Here is a 20,094-nt window from a genome sequence, read left to right on the forward strand (position 1 = left end):
GGCTGGCCTCGAACTCAGAAATCCGCCTGCCTCTGCCTCCCGAGTGCTGGGATTAAAGGCGTGCGCCACCACGCCCGGCTCCCATGTTTCTTTATCCTCCAACATTTAGTAAAGCCACAAGGACCACAACCAGCTAACACAATGTTTAAATAGGCCAACTGGGTATAGAAAATCCCTCACTGAAACTCTCTTCCAAAGTTATTATGGATTTTAACTGTAAGTTGACAGTTAAAACTAACAATCAGGAGTAGTAACATAGCTTAGCTGCTAAAGGCAATTACTTCCAACCCTGAGACCCTGTGTTCCATACCAGAAACAACACACAAAGTCAAAACAAAGAAACCAACTCCCACAAGTTATCCACTGACCTGCAAACATTCACCGAGGACACGCACATCTTTTTGTATACACATAAATAAAATAACCAGCCCTGAGAAGAGCTGGTGAAGGGTAAAAACATGTTCAAAATATATTGTATGGAAAAGTTAAATAAAAATGGAGAAAAGCACATGCACGCAAGCACATCACTGAGAAAAATCTGAAAAAAGAACCTTTTTTTCTAACCAAAGAAGATATGAAGCCTTTCACGGGGTAGAAAGACAAACATGGCATATAAAAAGGACTGCTGATCAGGACAGTTTCAGATTTCTTAAAGGTGTGTGAGTGTGTGTGTGGGGGGGGGGATGTGGGGTGTGTGTGTGTGTGTGTGTGTGTGTGTGTGTGTGTGTGTGTGTGTGTAACAGGCTGACTTGGTACCCACATAGATGCAAGTACCAACGGGAGTCAGAAAATAGTATCAGATTCCCTAGAGATGGAGTTACAGGAATTTGTGAACTGCCCAATGTGTGTGTTGGGAACTAAACTCTGGTCATTGCAAGATCTGCAAACAGCCTCAACCACTGAGCCATACCTCCATCCCCCCAGTATCAGATTTATCAATGATACCATTAGAAGCTAAAATGGGCCAAAACTTTTAAAAATTCAGGGTACAGAAATTTCTTCTCTATTGTCTAAATACAATCAAGATACAAAGCATTATGAAAGAGAAAGTAGGAAAAATAACATTACCTTCAGGTATCCTTTCTCAAAAAATAAGAAAAAAGCCTCTAGGAGTCACCATTCAACAAAAAGATGAATAACAAAAAAAAAAAAAAAAAAAAAAAAAAAAAAAAAAAAAAAAAAGACACTGGATCACCCAAAGAAGGAAAGCATTAGAGAGGATGCTGAGGATCAAAATGGGGTAGAAATTGTTCAGGATACTTAAAATGGAGCAAAAAAAAAGTGTTAAGCAGAGCTGAGACACATGGACAGATGAACTGGGCTGCGGGCGTAACACAACACCTTTGTGTGAGCTGACCTTTGAAATATTATGTCTATTGACCTGAAAAATGGACTCTTAGGATTTCTACTGCTGCGATGAAACACCATGACCAAATAGCAAGTTGAAAATAAAAGGGTTTATTTGATTTATTCTTCCATTATTGACGGAAGTCAGGACAAGAACTCAAACAGGGCATAACCCTGGAGGCAGGAGCTAATGCAGAAGCCATGGAGGGTGCTACTTACTGACTTGCTTAACATGGCTTTCTTCAGCCTTCATTCTTACCAAACCCAGGAATACCAGGCCAGGGATGGCACCACCCACCACAGGCAGGTCCCTCCCCCCTTGATCACTAATTGAGAAAATGCCTTACAACTAGATCTCATGGAGGCATTTCCTCAACTGAGGCTCCTTCCTTTCTGATGACAAGTTGTACAGCCAGTACAGTCCCCATCACCCAAACTACTCTGAGATATCAGATCCAGTCCATTTTTGACACGATAACCTTTTAACATCACCTGTCATAATTTCTGGCTAACTACTGATATCATTCCCATCCAATAGCACTGCAATTACAAATACAGAACTGCCCAGGAAGAATAGCAGACACTACAAGGGAACTGCTTCTCAAGATTTTATCCCCTCACAGTCCACCCTCTGAACATCCCATACCTCCTCCTACCCAGCTCCACAAGCATGTCCCCACCCCACCCCAAATCTCCCTACTCCCTGAGGTCTCCAGTCTCTTGAGGGTTAGGTGCATTTTCTCTGACTGAACCCACCAGTCCTCTACTGTATATTTGCTGGGTGCCTCATACCAGCTGATGTATGCTGCCTAGTTGCCTACAGTGTCTAAGAGATCTCAGAGGTCCAGGTTGAGACTGCTGGTCCTCCTACAGGGTCATCCTCCTCTCAGCTTCTTTCAGCTTTTCCCTAATTCCACCACAGAGGTTACCAGCTTCTGTCCATTGGTTGGGTGTAAATATCTGCATCTGATTCTTTCAGCTGCTTGTTGAGTCTTTTGGAAAGCAGTCATGATAGGCCTCTTTTTGTGAGCACTCCATAGCCTCAGTAGGAGTCACAGACCCTGGGGTCTCCCCTTGAGCTGGATCCACTTTGGGCCTGTTGCTGGACCTCCTTTTCCTCAGGCTCTTCTCCATTTTTGTCCCTGCAGTTCTTTCAGACAGGAACAATTATGGGACAGAGGTTTTGACTGTGGGATGGCAACCCCATCCCTCACTCGATGCCCTGATTTTCTGCTGGAAGTGGGCTCTATAACTTCCCTCTTACCACTGTAGGGCATTTCATCTAAGGTCTCTCCCTTTGAGTCCTGAGAGTCTCTCACTTCCCAGGTCTCTGGTACATTCTTTCTGCTGGCCCTCAGGGCTTCAGTCCTTTTCCTCCACCTAATTATGATCCCCACTTTCCCACCCAGGATCCTCCCTTCCTCCCCCTTCCTGTGATTGCTTTCTTCTCCCTCCCAAGTGGGATTAAGGAGTCCTCACTTGGGCCCTTTGGCTTGTTATCCTTTTTGAGTTCTGTGGACTGTATCCTGGGTATTCTGTACCTTTTTTTTTCTTTGCCTAATATCCACTTATTAGTGAGTGCATACCATGCATGTCCTTTTAAGTATGAGTTACCTCACTCAGGATGATATTTTAGTTCTATCAATTTGCCTGCAAACCTCATGAGGTCCTTTTTCTTAATAGCTGAATAGTTTAACATTGTTTAAATGAACCACATTTTCTGTATCGATTCTTCTGTCGTGGGACATCTGGGTTGTTTCCAGCTTCTGGCTATCACAAACAAGGCTGTTATGAACATAGTGGAGCACATGCCCTGTGGCATGGTGGGGCATCTTTTGGGTATATGCCCAAGAGTGGTATAGCTATATCTTCATGTAGATCTATTTCCAATTTTCTGAGGAATATCCAGCTTGGTTTCCAGAGTGGTTGTACCAGTTTGCAATCCCACCAGCAATGGAGAAGTGTTCCTCTTTCTCAACATTCTCACCAACATGCACTGTTAACCTGAGGATTTGATCTTAGCTATTCTGATTTGTGTAAGGTGGAATCTTGGGGTCGTTTTGATTTGCATTTCTCTGATTACTAAGGACTTTGAACATTTGTTTAAATTCTTCTCAGCCATTCGAGATTCCTCTGTTGTAAATTCTCTGTTTAGTTCTATATCCCATTTTTTGATTGGGTGTTTGGGGTTTTTTTGGTGGTTAGCTTCTTGAGTTCTTCATATATTTTGGATATTAGCCCTCTATCAGATGTGGGGTTAGTGAAGATTTTTTCCTAGTCCGTAGGCTGCCAATTTGTTCTATTGACTATGTCCTTTGCCTTACAGAACCTTTCGAATTACATGAGGTCCCATTTATCAATTCTTGATCTTAGAGCATAAGCCATTGGAGTTCTGTTTAGGAAATTTCCCCCTGTGCCAATATTTGCAGGTAATATGACTCTATACAAAAGTCTTAAGCTGATAAACACTTTCCACAAAGTTGGCAGGATAGGCAATTAGCCCACAAAAAGTCAGTAGCCTTCCTATACACCAATGAAAAACTGAAAAAAAAAAATCAATGAAATGATCTTATTCATAATGGCCTCAAAAACTAAGTGCTTTCAAATAAATCTAGGCAAGGAAAACACTAGAAGATGGAAATACCTCCATGCTCATGGACTGGAAGACTCAATACTGTGAAAATGGCAGTCCAACTAAAAGAAATCCAGAGTCAATGCAATCCCCTTCAAATTCCAATTACATTCCTCTCAGAAGTATTTTTTAAATCTTGAAATGTGCATGGAAGCATAAGAGACCCCAGACAGCCAAATCAATCCTTAACAAAAAGAAACACTGAGGGAGGTGTCAATATAGGCGATATCAAGTTATACTACAGAGCGATATCAAATGTACACATATTACACAATGTACAATATTACACATTGGAGAAAAGAAGCATGTTTAACAAAGCCTGCTGAGAAACTGGATATTCGTATGTAGAGGAATGAAACTAAATCCTTATTCATTACCCTGCTTAAAAACATTTCTAAATGAATTGGGGACCACAACATAAGAACTGAAACTCTGACGCTGTTAGAGGAGTACACATAGATACAGGTAAGGTCTTTCACCAATTGTTCAAGAAATGAGGTCAGTAATCAACAAATGGAACTTCATGAAATCAAAAAGCTTCTGCGGAGAAAAGGGAAGTGTCAATTGAGTGAAGAAATGGGTTCAAATAGGATCAAACTTTTGACAGCAAAACATCTGCCAGTGGATTATTACCTAGAAAATATGAGGAACAAGCAATCCAATCAAAAAAGAAGCAGGCTAGGAAACTAAACTAAGTTCTCAAAAGACATACAAGTGGCTAGCAAACATTTTAAACAGCTTAAAGTCATTGTTGCTCAACATTATGAACTAACCAGTACCCCGGAGCTCTTGACTCTAGCTGCATATGTATCAAAAGATGGCCTAGTCGGCCATCACTGGAANCTGAGAGGAGGGTTTTAATTGAGACATTCCATTTAACGCTAAGTGTTCCAAGATTAAAGATTTTTAAAGAATACATAGCGAAAATAAATAGCAAAAAAAAAAAAAATTAAAAAGAGATCTGGGTTCCAAAATACAACAGAAAAAGTATACTAGAAAAAAAAAAGTAAGCTGTGGGGCTGGAGAGATGGCTCAATGGTTAAGAGTACTAATTGCTCTTCAAGAAGTCATGAGGTCAGTTCCCAGCAACAGAATGGTGGCTCACAACTATCTGTAAAGGGATATGATGCCCTCTTCTGATGTGTCAAAAAACATACCACATACAGTGTACTCATATGCATAAAATAAATAAATAAATTCTTTTTAAAAAGTAATCTGTGCATATTATCATCATATTTATTACATCTACTGCAAAACTCATTCTCTATGAAGAATTAGCACAGCTGTCAAATGATCCTAGGCTTGGACCTGGGTTAGAAGTAAGAATAGACTTTTTTGTGAGGGAAATATTACCTCCATTACTCAACATACCCCGCCCATCCATTACTTTCACTCTTAGGTCCTACATTTTGATTGTAATAGGGTGATGAACAAAAAGAAAGCAAACTTTATATGCCCCAGTACAGAGGAACGCCAGGGCCAAAAAGTGGGAATGGGTGGGTAGGGGAGTCGGGGGGGGGGGCAGGGTATGGGGGACTTTTGGGATAGCATTGGAAATGTAAATGAGGAAAATACCTAATAAAAAATATTTTTAAAAAATCATTGTTCCTTAAGGGAATACAAATTAAACTAATTTCAGTTTCCGTCTCAGCCAAGTCACATTGGCCACCATCAAGAAAATAAATGAAAGTTCAGGCATGGTGACACAAGCCTTTAATCCTAGTACATAGGAAGCAGAGGCAGACAGATCTCTGGGAGTTCAAAGTCAGCCTGGTCTACATTAGAGTTTAAGACCAGTCAGTGCTACATTGAGCCCCTGTTTCAACAAAAAAAAAAAAAAAAAAAGAAAGAAAAGAAAAGAAATAGAGAACACAAATGGCAACAAGTGCTGGTGTGGAAGCGAGGACACAACAGCCTTTCTCTGCTGTTGGGCTGTTGGTGAGGGGTGGAAATTGGTGCATCCATTATGGAAATCAGTGTGTATCTTTCTCAAAAAGCTAAAACTGGGACTACCATATGATCCATGTCTATCACTCCTAGGCATATGCCCAGAAGACTCTGTGTCCTCTCTAGAGATACATTCATGTACATTCATGCTAACTGCTGTTCTGCGAGTCTGTCTGCTTCAACATAGCTCAGACCCTGTGCATGTTGTCAGAACATTAGTGAGTTCATATGTGTACCTGCCCTGCTGTGTCCAGAAAACATTTCGTTATTAGAGTCACCCACTGCCTGTCTTTTACAAGTTTTCTGCCTCCTCTTCCAGTGTTCAGCCTTAGATATTACTGCAAGTTTGTAGGTTCAGTTTCTAAACCCTAAGTGAAGCTTCACAATTGTCTGTTACCCCCATTTTCAGAGATCTTATGCCCTCCTCTGTTACAGCTCTGAGGAGAAAGGTGTCTTGGCACTCAAAACCCAAGGAATACCAAGAAGTCACACTGCATAACAAACTTCACAGAAGAGATTTATTGAAAAAAAAAAAAAAACCAAAAAAAAACAAAACAAAACCACAGGAGAGTGACTGCTTCTGATCCAGAAAGAAGCAGCAAAGAACTAAGCAGGAGGCAAAATTTATATAGGGTGGGGTTGGGGGGGGACAGGGGGCGGTCCAGGGTAGCCTAGGATTAGTGGGATTTTATGGCCTGATCTTGCAGGCAAGCTCAGGGATTGGTGGGATTCTGTGACCTGATTATGGGAAAAAGTCAGGGCTTGATGAGATTTTTGTAGCTTGGGCTTTTTTTCTCTGTTCGATGGAGTTTGGCCATCTGTCTCAGCAGCTGAAAATGCCCTTTAGGGCCCTTAGAGAAGTCTGGGAGATGGGACTTGGCCATTCACAGCTCAAGGGATTTACACATCTGGCCCCTTGGGCATCAAGCACACATATATACATGCAGGCACTTAAACATGTAAAATAAAAATAAATAAATCTAAAACAATGAACAACCCAGCAAGACATAACTGATGATGCAATCCTGGCACAAATATTATTAGAGTAATCAAACACTTTCTGGTAGGATTTAAGGCCTATTCCCCAAGACAGAACCCATACCTGGCACTGTAATCAGGGCCAAGACCTTCTGCCTAGATCTGCTATAGGCCATAGGAAAGAACCTACTAAAAGTCAGGCACAAGAAGTATTTGCCCCAAGCTCTGAGGAAGACTGTTTGTTAGTCACATGAAACTGAAAGAGAGGTAACTAGCCATGTGGCACAACTTAAACTAGTTTAAATGGGAGAATTAAGTTACAAGCTAGTAGGGGAATGAGCCAAAGCTATTGGCCTAGGCATTTATTCATATCTAAGAAGTCTCAAGAGTGACTTCAGGGAATTTGGGTATGGGTAGAAAAGCCTGTACTCACAAGTATTAACTAACTCCTAGTAGCTTTTTGTTATACTCATAGATTATTGTATCTCTCAACCTTTGTCTTGAAAGCTTCTTTCTTCAGTAAATATCAATTAACACAGAGACATACTTCTGGTCAAAGAGACTGGGGAGGGACCAGTGATAAATGGGACATCTACATCACATCCCTCCTCCCAGGACTCAGGGATCATGTTGGAAAAGGGAGTAGACAGATTTTAAGAGCCAGAGGGGGGTGAGTAGCTATAATGAAAAGTGTTTGCCAGACTATGAACTAACAGCAGTTGTGACAACATATGTGAGACCTGGACAAGATCAAGGCAGACAAAACCCAGTATGGATTAAGGAGAGAGCCATGAAGTCCCACTCCTAGCTAAGAAGCTATAGGCAATTGACAGCTCTGGGAAAGAGAAAGTCAGTTTCTTCAGAGATTTGGGACACAAGAGGCTACACCTGTATTTTTTAATTTCTTTACAAAGGAGTAGATTTCCAGAAGGGTTTTTCATAAATTTTATCCTGTGTACCCTATCCCATCACCCCATGAGTACTCCCTCTACCTCTTCTCATGGGCCTTTTCTAGCTTCCTGTCTTCAAATTAAACACACAGATCTATAAACTTGAAAGTAGGATCCACATATGAGAGAAACATATAATAAATGGTCCTAAACCCATGCACACACAGACATTAAGAAGACTCGATAGGTTTTCAAAAACAAAAATACAAAACAAGCAAACAAACAAAAAATAAAACAAAGCACATGAAGTTGGGAGGGATAGAAAGGCAGATTTAAACTTTTTGTTTCTTTGGTTTTGAGACAGACTATGTAGCCCTGGCTGGTTTAGAACTGTCTCTGTTAACCAGGCTGGCCTCAAATTCATAAAAAGCTAACTCTGTCTTCCAGGTGCTAGGATTAATTATATGTGCCACCACACCTAGCCTTTTAATAGCTAATTTTAAAGGTGGTGCATACCTTTAATCCTAGCACTTGGGAGTTAGAGGCAGGCAGTTCAAGAACAACCTGATCTACAGAGTGAGTTCCAGGACAGCCAGGGCTACACAGAGAAATCCTGTCTCCAACAACAAAACAAAACAAAAAGTTAACTTTACTATAAAATTAACCACAAAGTTCTAATGCTTAGATAAAACTTTGAATTAAAAGGAAAAAAAAATCAAAGGGCCCAGAAAAGTGTCACGTAACCCCAGCAGTTGGAAGATGGAAGCAAGAGTAGCTGGAAGGCAAGTTCCTGCTTCAGAAAACAAACCAAGGATGCCACACAGTGGTGCAAGACTGGAAGACCAGCAGGCTGAAGCAGGCCTGCACAGATGCTTGAGTAGCCTTGTGTTCTAGACAGTGCGCTCTAGGCACTGATGGACTACACAGTGAGACCTGTATCCCAAATCGTACAAGGTAGCATCTCAAGTGTCTCCTGCTGTGCAGCCTCCGCAATGTTTTTATACATACTGCCACTTTGAAGATGTTAGCAACCAATAGCTTTGCACACATAGGGAGCATCAAAAGGGATTTATAATATTACAATAGACCATTTTATTAAAGATTTGACTAGTCATTAAAGTTTATTTGTGACCCCAAATTAACAGATCTTTTACAATCATTTTGAAACATACACAGCATAATGCACGAGAAAACTGAACCACCAGTGTACACACTCGTATCTGAAATCAAACAAGGTAATCTTCATCTTTCTTGTTATACCGGAAATAAGTATCCATTTGGCAATATATTCCCCCCCCCTTTTTTTTTTTGCTTTGTATTGTTGATTTCACTGATTAAAAAAAAAACAAATATACTGGCAAAATGGTATCTAATATTGCTGACCACATGAAGGATATGATATGATTTAAGGAGAAAATGCACATTAGCTGAGCTTAAATCAGGTATGAGTTAGTGTTGTTATGGATTCAAAACTGATGAACTAACAGTATTATTACAATAATACTGTGCCTTCAAACAGAAACATTTATAAAACAAAGTTACCTATTAATATGCTGATAAAGTATGTGAGTGGTCTTGAAAGATCCTAACTGTGTTTGCCCTAGGAGTTCATAATTCAGTATATACCACTAAATGAGCCATGGGCCCTATATAGCATGACTACCAGTAGAGCTGAGATAAGCTTTAGGAAGTGTACAAATAAAACTGAATGTATTATTAAAATTTGACTTGGGGAACAAGAGTTTAGCTCTAACCACCCACACCAATGGCTTACAACAGCCTGTACCTCTAGCTCCAGGGAACTCACAGGCGTGGTATCTCATGCCTGAATTCTTAGCACCTGAGAGGCTAGGGCAGAAGGACTGCCATGAGTTCAAGGTCAGCCTGATCTGCAGTGAATTCCATTCCAGCCTGGGATACAAAGGGAAACCCTGTCACTAAAGCACACCAAAAAACACATAAACATCTCACTACCAGAAAAAGAAACAAAAGGAGTAATTAACACATTTGTTTTAAAATTCATTTTGATGAATACATGATGAAGGACAGTCAGTAAAATTATGAGGTTAGGAAAGGATAATTAGGCTAAGAGGTCACACAATACACTATATCAATAACAGACAAGTGAGACCAGGACTTTAATCCCAGCGCTCAGGAGGCAGAGGCAGGATGCTCTCTGAGATTGAAGCCGGCCTGGTCTACAGAGTGAGGTCCAGGACAGCCAGCCATGCCTACACGAAGAAACCCTGTCTCGAAAACAAACAAACAAACAAAGCAGACAAGTGAATACATAAATAAATAGGGTAGCAAGTATAATAAGAAAATTAAATATTACACAATGAAATTTCAGTTGACTGAGAAATGTTAAATTATTGAAGATATAGTTGGGAAAACTGATTATACACATAGGAAAAAAGGGACTGTGCCTGTTCTTATTAATTTATTAAATTCTACATTGATTCAAGAACTAAATATCAATACAATTTAAATAGTTAAGGTGCTAGAAAAATGAAAGAAAATGTTTACACTTTTATTTGAGGAAAGCTTTTATTTTTCAAAAACAAAAAGAAAAAAATAAAGAAGATTAAAAGATTGAAATTCAAGCAGCCATAAAGGGAATAGTTCATAGTTGCAATACATACCTTGGTAGATAGAGATAGTGTGGTACAGTAAAAGATACTGGGAATAAAAGTAGAAGATAGAGGATATAGTCACAGATAAAAGCATTCTTAAGAATAAACATAAATGATTTCTACAATAAAACTTAAGAGATCAGTGAGAAGAAACAGTGGGAAATTAACACTTAATGTAAAAATTTCTGGTAATGTAACAAAAACATCTTGAGCAATTTACTCTCTAATCAAAAAGATGAATATTATAACATTATTTTACCTCACCAGTTTGGAACATTTAAAAGGTTTGGAACATTTAAAAGGTTGACAAGGTTATGGTTAAAGGAACACTTTCATATCATTTGGAATGACAATCAATAACCATTTATGAAAACCTAGCAGTTTCTATAAAACTTTAAAATACTAATATTCACCCATTAAGTTTTCCTGTATACAGAATTTAATTCACTCTCAGTAAAAGCTCCACAGCCAGGTGTGGTGGCACACATCTTTAATTCTGCACTTGGGATCCTGAGTCAGATAAATCTCTGTGAGGTCAAGTCCAGCCAGGGATACAGAGGAGACCCTATCTCAAAAAGAAGCAAACAAAAGCCAAAACAAATCATTTTACAAGTCTGCTAAGGCATAGGAATAAATTTGCCCATTGTGGAGGGCCTGGGGAGAGGGCTAAGTTGGTGACGTGTTTGCTTTATAAACATGAAGACCTTAGTTTAGTAACTAGAAGCCACGTTAAGTTGAATGTGCTACCATGTACTTGTAATCCCAACACCAGATTGCAAGTGGAGGGAGGAAAATCCTTGGGGATCATTCACAAGCCAGCTAAGCCTCCCTGGAAAGTTCCAAGCCAGGGCATTGAGAGATCTTGTCTCAAAAAAATAAAATAAAATAAAATAAAATAAAATAAATAAATAAATAAACCCCCAAAAACTCAAGGACAGCACCTGACTAATGACACCTCAGGTTGTCCTCTGTTCCCAACACCCTCTTATATATACATGAAGACACGCATGCACAAACACAACACAACACAACACAACACACGCACACATAAATACATTGCAGGAATTTTTGTCCTGCTTTGCATATTTTAAAATCAATTTTCCTAAAAAAACATACCTGTAAAAAATTAAATGATACATATAATTTATACAATTATATACTTGGGGAATCCCATTAAAGAGGAGGAGGAAGAATTGAAGGAGCTAGAGAAATCAAGGACACCACAAAAAAAAAAAAAAAAAAACCTCCTACAGAATCAACTGACCTGGGCCCATTGGGACCCACAGAGGCTGAACCACCAACCAGAGAGCATGCATGGAATGGACCTAGGCCCGCTGCATATGTAACAGTTGAGTAGCTCAGGCTTCACGTGGGACTCCTAAAAAGAGTGGGTCTGTATCTGACTCTGTTGCCTGCCTTTGGATCCCTTTCTCCTAACTGGGCTGCCTTGCCTAGCCACAATAGGTGAAGTTGCACCTTGTCCTTCTATAAGGTGATATGCCAAGGTTAGTTGACATCCATGGGAGTACTCCTGTTTTCAGAGGAGAAAGAACAGAAGAGAGGATGTGGAGATAGAGGAGGTCAGAGGGAAGAACTGGGAGCAGAGGAGTGGGGGAGGTGGGTCAGGGATTTAGTGTAAATTTAAAAATAGATAAATATTCTATGCTGCAAGGAAAAAAGAAAGGAAAGAAAGGAGAATGAAAAGGTAGAAAGGGATAGGAAAGAATGAAGGAAAGAAAGAAAAGTGTGAGGTAGGATAATGGGATATTCCAGTCCAACAGAATACAAGAAGCTCCTTTAAACAGGCTCAAGAAGTGGTCCTACTACTATTAGTTTACTAAATCGACATAGTATCACATTACTCTCTAATTTCGTATGTCTATGCCCATACATTAGTGCAGCTCTCAGAACTATGATACTCACAACTGATCAAATAAAGAGAGTGTCAGTGGAGAACAGTTAGTGTCCTCAGTCACAAGTGGGGCATTTTTAGTATACACACACATAGAGACACACAAAGAGAAGGTGGGGAGTGCATTATGTACACACACACACACACACACACACACACAGAGGCATGGTCTCAGGAACCACCACAGAAGTGGGGTCATGGAAAGACTGTAAGAGTGGGAAGTCAGGGAAAGCCAGAGCAAAACTATCTTCTGGACATGAAAGCACTCAAGAGTTCATAGCAGATGTGGGTGCCTGCACAAGAGCAAGACATTCTATCATGAAGTGGGGAAGACCTCCAGAGCATGCATACTTAGCTGACAAGTTGCTGACAGTTCATGGCTTCTGGGGGAGGGGAATCAGGTGTTTTGGTTTTTTTAAGGGTGTGGCCCCGACTATATTGACTATGCACCAGTGCCACTCAGTAAGTGTGAGGCAGCATGTAGTGGCTATTCCTGGTTGTCAACTTGACTATATCTGGAATGAACTACAATNTAGAATTGGAAGGCTCACCAGTGATCCTAATCTGGAGGCTGGGAGATAGAAGTTTCTGACCTGGATCTTGGTATGGAGATCTTGAGGCATAGTGGCTATGGATTCCAGAAGATTAAGACAAGGAAGCGCTCTGAGTTCAAGGTCATCTGGGATTAAAGGTGTGGTGGCACACACCTTTAATCTGGGCTACACATTCTGCTGGAGACCTACATAAGAACATTGGAAGAAGGAAGACCCTCCCCTCTCCCTCTCTCCTTTTCTCCCCTCTCTCCCCTCTCTTCCTCTCTCCCCTCTCTCCCCTCTCCCCTCTCCACCCTCCCCACCCTCTCCTATCCCCCTCCCTCTCTCTCCTTCGTCTGCTTGCCATGTAGAACTGAGCAACTGCTAGATCCTTGGACTTCCATTCACACCTGCTGCTGACCATTGTTGGGAGTTGGACTGCAGACTGTAAGTCATCAATAAATTCCTTTACTATATAGAGACTACCCATAAGTTCTGTGATTCTAGAAAACCCTGACTAATACACAGCACAATTTGTATTCACAAGGTTATAAGAGAAAGGGAAGATGAGGAGGGAGAAGAAGGGAGGGAAGAGGTAGGGAAAGGAAGGACAGCAAGAAGATGGGAGGAGAAGAGGAAGAAAGGAAGGAGAAAATGAGAGGGGAGGAGAGACATACAAGAGACGGAGGAAGAGAAAGACCAAAAAAAGCTGGGAGGGGTTGGAGATAGAAGATCAATCTGAAAAAAGTTAAGGAGCAAATATGTAACAACAATTAATAAAAAAAGTTATAAATTAGAAAGAAAACAAGGAGGGCTATATGGGAGGGCTTGGATGGAGAAGATAGAAGGGGGCATAATAGAAGGACATCATAATTTCAAAAATAAAATAATTTAAAATACGTTATATGAAACTCTCAAAAATATTATATCCTAAAGAATATTAAGTCCTTATTTCACATAGCATTGCACATGTGTAGCTCAGAAGAATATACAAAGGAAAGGGACTGCATTGAAGAAGTGTGGGGACCGATGTATGTGAGATAGAGGGCTTTGTTATTTGGTTCAGTGGCTAACTCTGAAGAGCAAGAGAGATGTGTAGAGATACTTTGTGTATAAAGGGTTATGGATCTCCCCAGAGTCTTCAAATGATAAAGGTAAAAATTAACATTTCACAAGGCCTTTAGAGTTTGGGGGAATGGGGAAGCAGCAAGGAGCTTGTTTCTAAGGAAGAAGATTGGTATTGAGGTAGCCTAACCATGTTCACATGGCAAATGCCTTAGAACTTTTAATAGATATTATCAAATTACCTACCAGAAAGATTACATTTATACATGCTTGCACCAGCAGTGTACAGAGAGAGTGTTTTTTAAAAAAAAAAAGCCAGGTGTAGTGGTGTACACCTTTAATCCCAGCACTCGGGAGGCAGAGGCAGGCGGATTTCTGAGTTCGAGGCCAGCCTGGTCTACAAAGTGAGTTCCAGGACAGCCAGGGCTATACAGAGAAACCCTGTCTGAAACCGACCCCCCCCCTAAAAAAAAAAAACAAAGATAGTGTTTTCAATCATCTAACATAATACTAAATAACATTTTAATTTGGGGGGGCTGTTTTTATTTGTTATAAAATGGACAGTTAAAATGTTACTGTCTGAATACTATTGTTATTAGTTTATACATGGAATATTTTCATATCTTTTTTATAAATTCCTCTTGGCTGTTTTCTCATATTTCAAAAAGCACCTTGATCTTTATTTATTGGTTTATATAAATTTGGGTAGAAAACTATTAACCTTTAGCTAGTCATGGTGATGTGTGCCTTTAACTCCAGCACTGAGGAGGCAGAGGCAGACCTGTAAATCTGAGACCAGACTACAAATGGAAAGTTCTAAGCTACCCAAGGCTCCACAGTAAGATCCTGTTTCAAAAACACTAATAACAACCTTTTAAACCAGACATTATTTAATAGAAGTACATAATGCAAAGGTGTAGTTTCCGCAGACCCAGACTATACCATTTATAATTTGTTTGCCCATTTAAAACTCTTCTGTTTCCTAGAAGAACTAACTGATGGTTTTCCTATTAAAACATCAAGTAGTTGCTTCTTGGATAAAAGTTCAGTATTTCTCTTGCTTATGTAATTTTTACATTTTATGCAAAAAGGTTGTATTTGCTTGTTTTCTGCTGCTATAACAGAAAACTATAGACTGGGTGATTTATTTAAAAGGAGATTTATTTCTCATAATTTAAGAGCTAGGACTTCCAAGAGTGCACACTGCCTCCATGTAGTCTTTGTGTTCCACTCCCCCATGGCAGAAAACAAAAGGACAAAGGGCAAGAGTAACAGAGATGACAAAGGTGAGCTTGCTTTTATATCAAACCACTCTAGCAATAGCTAACTTAGAATCATGCTAACCCATCATGAGGGCTGAGTCCTCAACCCAAACATCTTTTAAAAGCCAACACAATTATAGTTGTAATAAACTTTTACTTGTGTTTTGGAGGGGGCACTCAAATGATAGAATCACATGTGTATCATTTTATAATAGGAAGACTACAAAGATATAGATTCCAATGACATTCCAATGTCATCTGCTCATTTAAAGTAATCTTCTAGTGTTGGTTTCTTGAAAACATGATTCATACTTCTAATTCAGACTCCAGCCCAGGCTGCAGCAGCCCAGCCCTCTCACCCTAAGAAACTGTGAACCTCTGCTAATAGACTTGCATGTTCTCACCCGAAAAACTGAGTTTACAAACGTTGGTAATGGCCATGAATATGCTCTGGCCTCTCTCTGCCTCTTGCTAGGGAGCCAGAGAGCCTGGCTGCAGGCTTGTACTGTAAAGTCCCATACTTCCTCAGAGACCTATAAGAAGAGACACCCACTCCTGCCTCATGAGTCTGATTCTGTTACAGAGTACCCCTCATGTTTTCTGTCTCTAAGCTCTCTCCAGAGCCATGCTGATATCTATCTATTCATGGCATTTATAGTCCTTTCTATTAAACTTCTTACCCTCAACAAGTCCATCTCAGTGTTCCTTCAAACCTCGCGTCTAGTCCTTTCAACTCTTACTTCTTCATATAGAACTATTTCTGTAATGATTTTTATTAATTTCACTGGAGACTTCTGTTGGTGTAGCCATATTAATCTGGAAAGAAGTAAATAAGTATAACATGTTTCCCTTGTGCTTAATCACATGCTTGAGATTAATCAAATGAAAAGGGAGAATGAGAAAGATGGTTCAGTGGTTAGGAGTACTGGCTGCTCTTCCACAGAACCAGGATTCAATTCCCAGCACCCACATGGCAGATCACAACTGTCTATAACTCCAGTTCCAGGGGGTCCAACACTCTCACATAGACATACATGCAGGCAAAACCACATAAAATAAGTAAATCTCAGAAAAGAAAAAAGTGGGGAATAAATATTAACAAAGCAATGTTTTTTAAAAGTTCCTTTAAATCTGTCTTGCTTTGTCAGTGGAAATATTATTAAAGTGATTTACTGTGTTGGAAGCAGATTCACTCCTTCCTATTAAGGAATGACCTAATCTCATATTCATTCACTTCTCAGTAGCCTACTGTCCTTAACATGACAGCTAACAGGCAGCACTCCAAGGAAAACAGTATGAAAACCATCAGGAAGTATGAAGTTAAAGATTATGCTTTCCCAAGAGGAATTATGCCCTAAGTATTCTCCATGTATAGTAATTGCTTACTATGTTCTCTTAAACAATTTTTCTCTATAATTAACTTTTAATCTATATATACATTTCTGAAAGTAAACTTGAGATTTCTTCTTCTTCTTTCTTCTTCTTCTTTCTTCTTCTTTCTTCCTCCTCCTCCTCCTCCTCCTCNTCNTCNTCNTCNTCNTCTTCTTCTTCTTCTTCTTCTTCTTCTTCTTCTTCTTCTTCTTCTTCTTCTTCTTCTTTTCTGAGACAGGGTTTCTCTGTGTAGCCCTGGCTGTCCTGAAACTCAGAAATCCACCTGCCTCTGCCTCCCAAGTGCTGGGATCAAAGGCGTGCCCCACCATGCCCGGCTAAACATGAGATTTCTATAGCAGATATCAGTTCTGATGAGTAACATCAAGAAATGTACCATATCCCCGCACCTAATACCTCACAGCTAACAAACACAAAACAAATAAATGGTTAGACCTATTCTTTACAGGGGTTGAACTATAAGAAAAGGCCCCCAAAATTATGAATCTAGGAGTTTGTGCAGGATGACAACCCAGCTTCTACCTTCCTCTGATAAATGGGAGCATTTAAATACTCTTTGGGGGGGGGTGAATCCTACACCATGGGATATAAATCGCCTTTCCAGGGGGACAGAAGCTGAGTTTGCAGTCCTGGGAATGCATCCAAGCCTCTTGGTTTATATCCCTTTAAATATAAACTCATACTTCTACCTAATCAATCATTGTTTAACTTCCAAGGCTTGTCCTTTAACCCAGTTTCCATTTAGAAAGCCCTAACAACACAGAAACATGAAAATATTTACTTCTTGCAGACAGTAAAACTAAACAAAGTATCAATGCATGAAGCACTATTACTGCCATTAACCTAAACTGGGGATGTTCTGGAAAATCCTCAAAGAAATCTCAGAGTTGCTTTGCAGGATGGCAAAGTAAGAAGACAAGGTGAGCAGAATTCTGGGTCCCCAATCTCCATTTTAAACATTATTCTTCTGCTTTTATATATTGGGCTCTCAAGTAGACTTTTGTTGCTGTTTGCTTTGGAGATATGGCAATATGAAAGAAATGAAATTGCTATCCACTGACTGTAAACACACACACTCACATACACACACACAGACACACAGACACACCATACAAATACCCCTTAGGTAACCTAAATAAACATTACAACCTTATAGAAACAAGCCAACCCTACTCACATTCATACTTGTTTCTTTATCTTGTTGCTCTCATTTGCTTTAATCTCTACACTCCAAAATACATTATCACCACAGAGTTCTCAAGGACACAGAAAACTGCAGCACTGCTCATGTCTATGTACATCATGATAACTATAGAGCACACGTAAGCACTGGCAGCATCTACTCTGAGAGCACTGTAGTGTGCATACTCCTGTCTTCTAAAGCTGGTCATCCCCACACTGTGCTGCCATCCTTGTGCAGGAACCATGTCTATTTGCTAACAGAAATAGAATATTCCCTTTTCCCTCCAAGAGAACGCTACTATATATTCACAGCCATTATTACAGTTCTTTAATTTTTATAGCTCCAGGAAGCACAACTAAATTTTTCTTTCCTCTCATGCTTTCACTAAAGTCACTATATAAAATTTCAATATAGGGTTCTTGGGCCCACCATCTCAGCCAGTCAGATTGCAAATTCCAGCCTAAAGTTTAGGAATATCCTAGATATAGCTATGATTCACAAGCTAAGAGTGTATTTATAATCTGTAAATCCAAAAGAAGCTACACAGTAATTTTTGTTTTTGAGACAGAATCCCTCTCTTATACAGCTCTAGCCATCCTGGAACTCAGTTTGAAGATGAGGCTAGCCTTACACTCACAAAGATGCATTTGTCTCTACCTCCCAAATACTAGGATTAAAAGCATGTGTCACCATGCCTGCCCACTTTCAAAATTTTTATGCTTTTTTAATTTCGTTTTTCAAATGATTGTATTTCTAAGGAAAAAATACATAAAATTTAGAAGCCTGAATTCTGATCTTCCAGGTGAGTCTAAAAAATTTTTTTAATTATTGTTGCCAAATTTCTCATTTGAAAGAAAAAAGTCTCTAAAGGGATTAACATTGGTTTTGAGTTTCACATAATTATTAAAGATTCAGTTTGGGACAATCATTGTCTACACGTTCAAATGCGCTGGGAAGTACACTGGCTTAATCTACCTGGCAAAATTTCCCCCTGTATTTCTTCTTCTCCCAGGTTTTTAGTGTATTGTGTGGATAGATTCCAGGAGTGCACTGACGCTCAACAGTAAAGAGCCCATTCTGCATGCACAGGCCCTGGATTCAGTTCCATTCTAGAAGCAGAATTCAAGGGAGAAGATAATTTATATAGAGCAAGCTGAGACCCAATCCTGCATTATTTTCTGCCAGTTATAAAAATAATAATAAACATAATTTTGGTGCCTATCACCCCACTTCTCAGCTCCCTTCATAAGGCAGATTATTGACTCACTGACATGTATGTGTGAATAAATATACATTCATAAGTATGACTGCCCAACTGCTAGATACTAAGCTAGACAAAGAAAAGATAAAACAGAAATTATGGCCAGTAAAGAACAATATAAATGTTAGATAAGGTGTAGTATGCAGGCTCTAATATATCACTACATCCTGATGGTGACATTATCCTTCTATGATTATACAATTTGTCTTCAGAAATAAGAAATGTGGTCGAGCCTGGGTTATGTATTAAAACCTTGTCTCAAAAAACAAACAAACAAAAAACAAAAACAACAAAATGAAGCAAAACAAAAAAAAAGTCGAACTGAATTATTCAAGAATATAGCAGGGGCATGAAAAAAATTAAACAACCTCATCCCCCCCCCCCAAATAAGCCCTTGTGTTTATGTCTCCATTAATAAAGAATAAAGCTGAGAAGATACTCTTCAGTTATGTCACTGAACATGTCAGAGACTGAAGGCCAAAATGCTTCAGAAAGATGCTATGGATGAATGAAAACCTTAGGCCAGGTGCTGAAGAGATAACTCAGTGGGTAAGAGCACTTACTGCTCTTTCAAGAGGATTTGGTTCAGCTCCCAGCACTCACAAGGTGGCACACCACCACAATTTTCTCCAGCTCCAGGAAATCTGATTCTTTTTTGATCTCCAAAGGCATCAGGCACGTTAAGTGGTGCATGTGCACACACGCAAACAATACATTCATACACACAAAAAAAGTTAACCCCCTCACATATCCACGCTCTAATGTAATGAGTCCTAAAATTCCAAGTTGATTTCAGTATCTGAAGGAGTTAGAGAAAGGCCACAAAGCTCTTCTACAGGAATATCTGAGACAGGTATCTTATGCAGAAGATAGCATTTTTAAATTATCCCGTTTCTTAATAATTACAAGATTTTTAAGTTTGGGGTATATTTTCGTGGGTTTTTTTTTTTTCCTTTAAATTTCTGTTTCTACTTCCTAACCTCGTCAACTTCCATTTTACAAGAACATAAACGCTGGGCTCAAGTCCAGCACTAATCACTACAGGCTCGCTTAAGTTTTCAA

At 39.6% G+C, this 20,094-nt stretch overlaps 1 protein-coding gene across 5 annotated transcripts in view; it reads right to left on the reverse strand.

The window, feature by feature from the left end:
• Positions 1–20,094, reverse strand: part of Sugct (succinyl-CoA:glutarate-CoA transferase) — a 778,692-nt gene that overhangs the window by 758,262 nt on the left and 336 nt on the right. The gene's annotated exons all lie outside the window — the stretch shown is intronic.

This window comes from Mus caroli, chromosome 13 (assembly GCF_900094665.2).
Source record: "Mus caroli chromosome 13, CAROLI_EIJ_v1.1, whole genome shotgun sequence".
Classification (NCBI taxonomy): domain Eukaryota; kingdom Metazoa; phylum Chordata; class Mammalia; order Rodentia; family Muridae; genus Mus; species Mus caroli.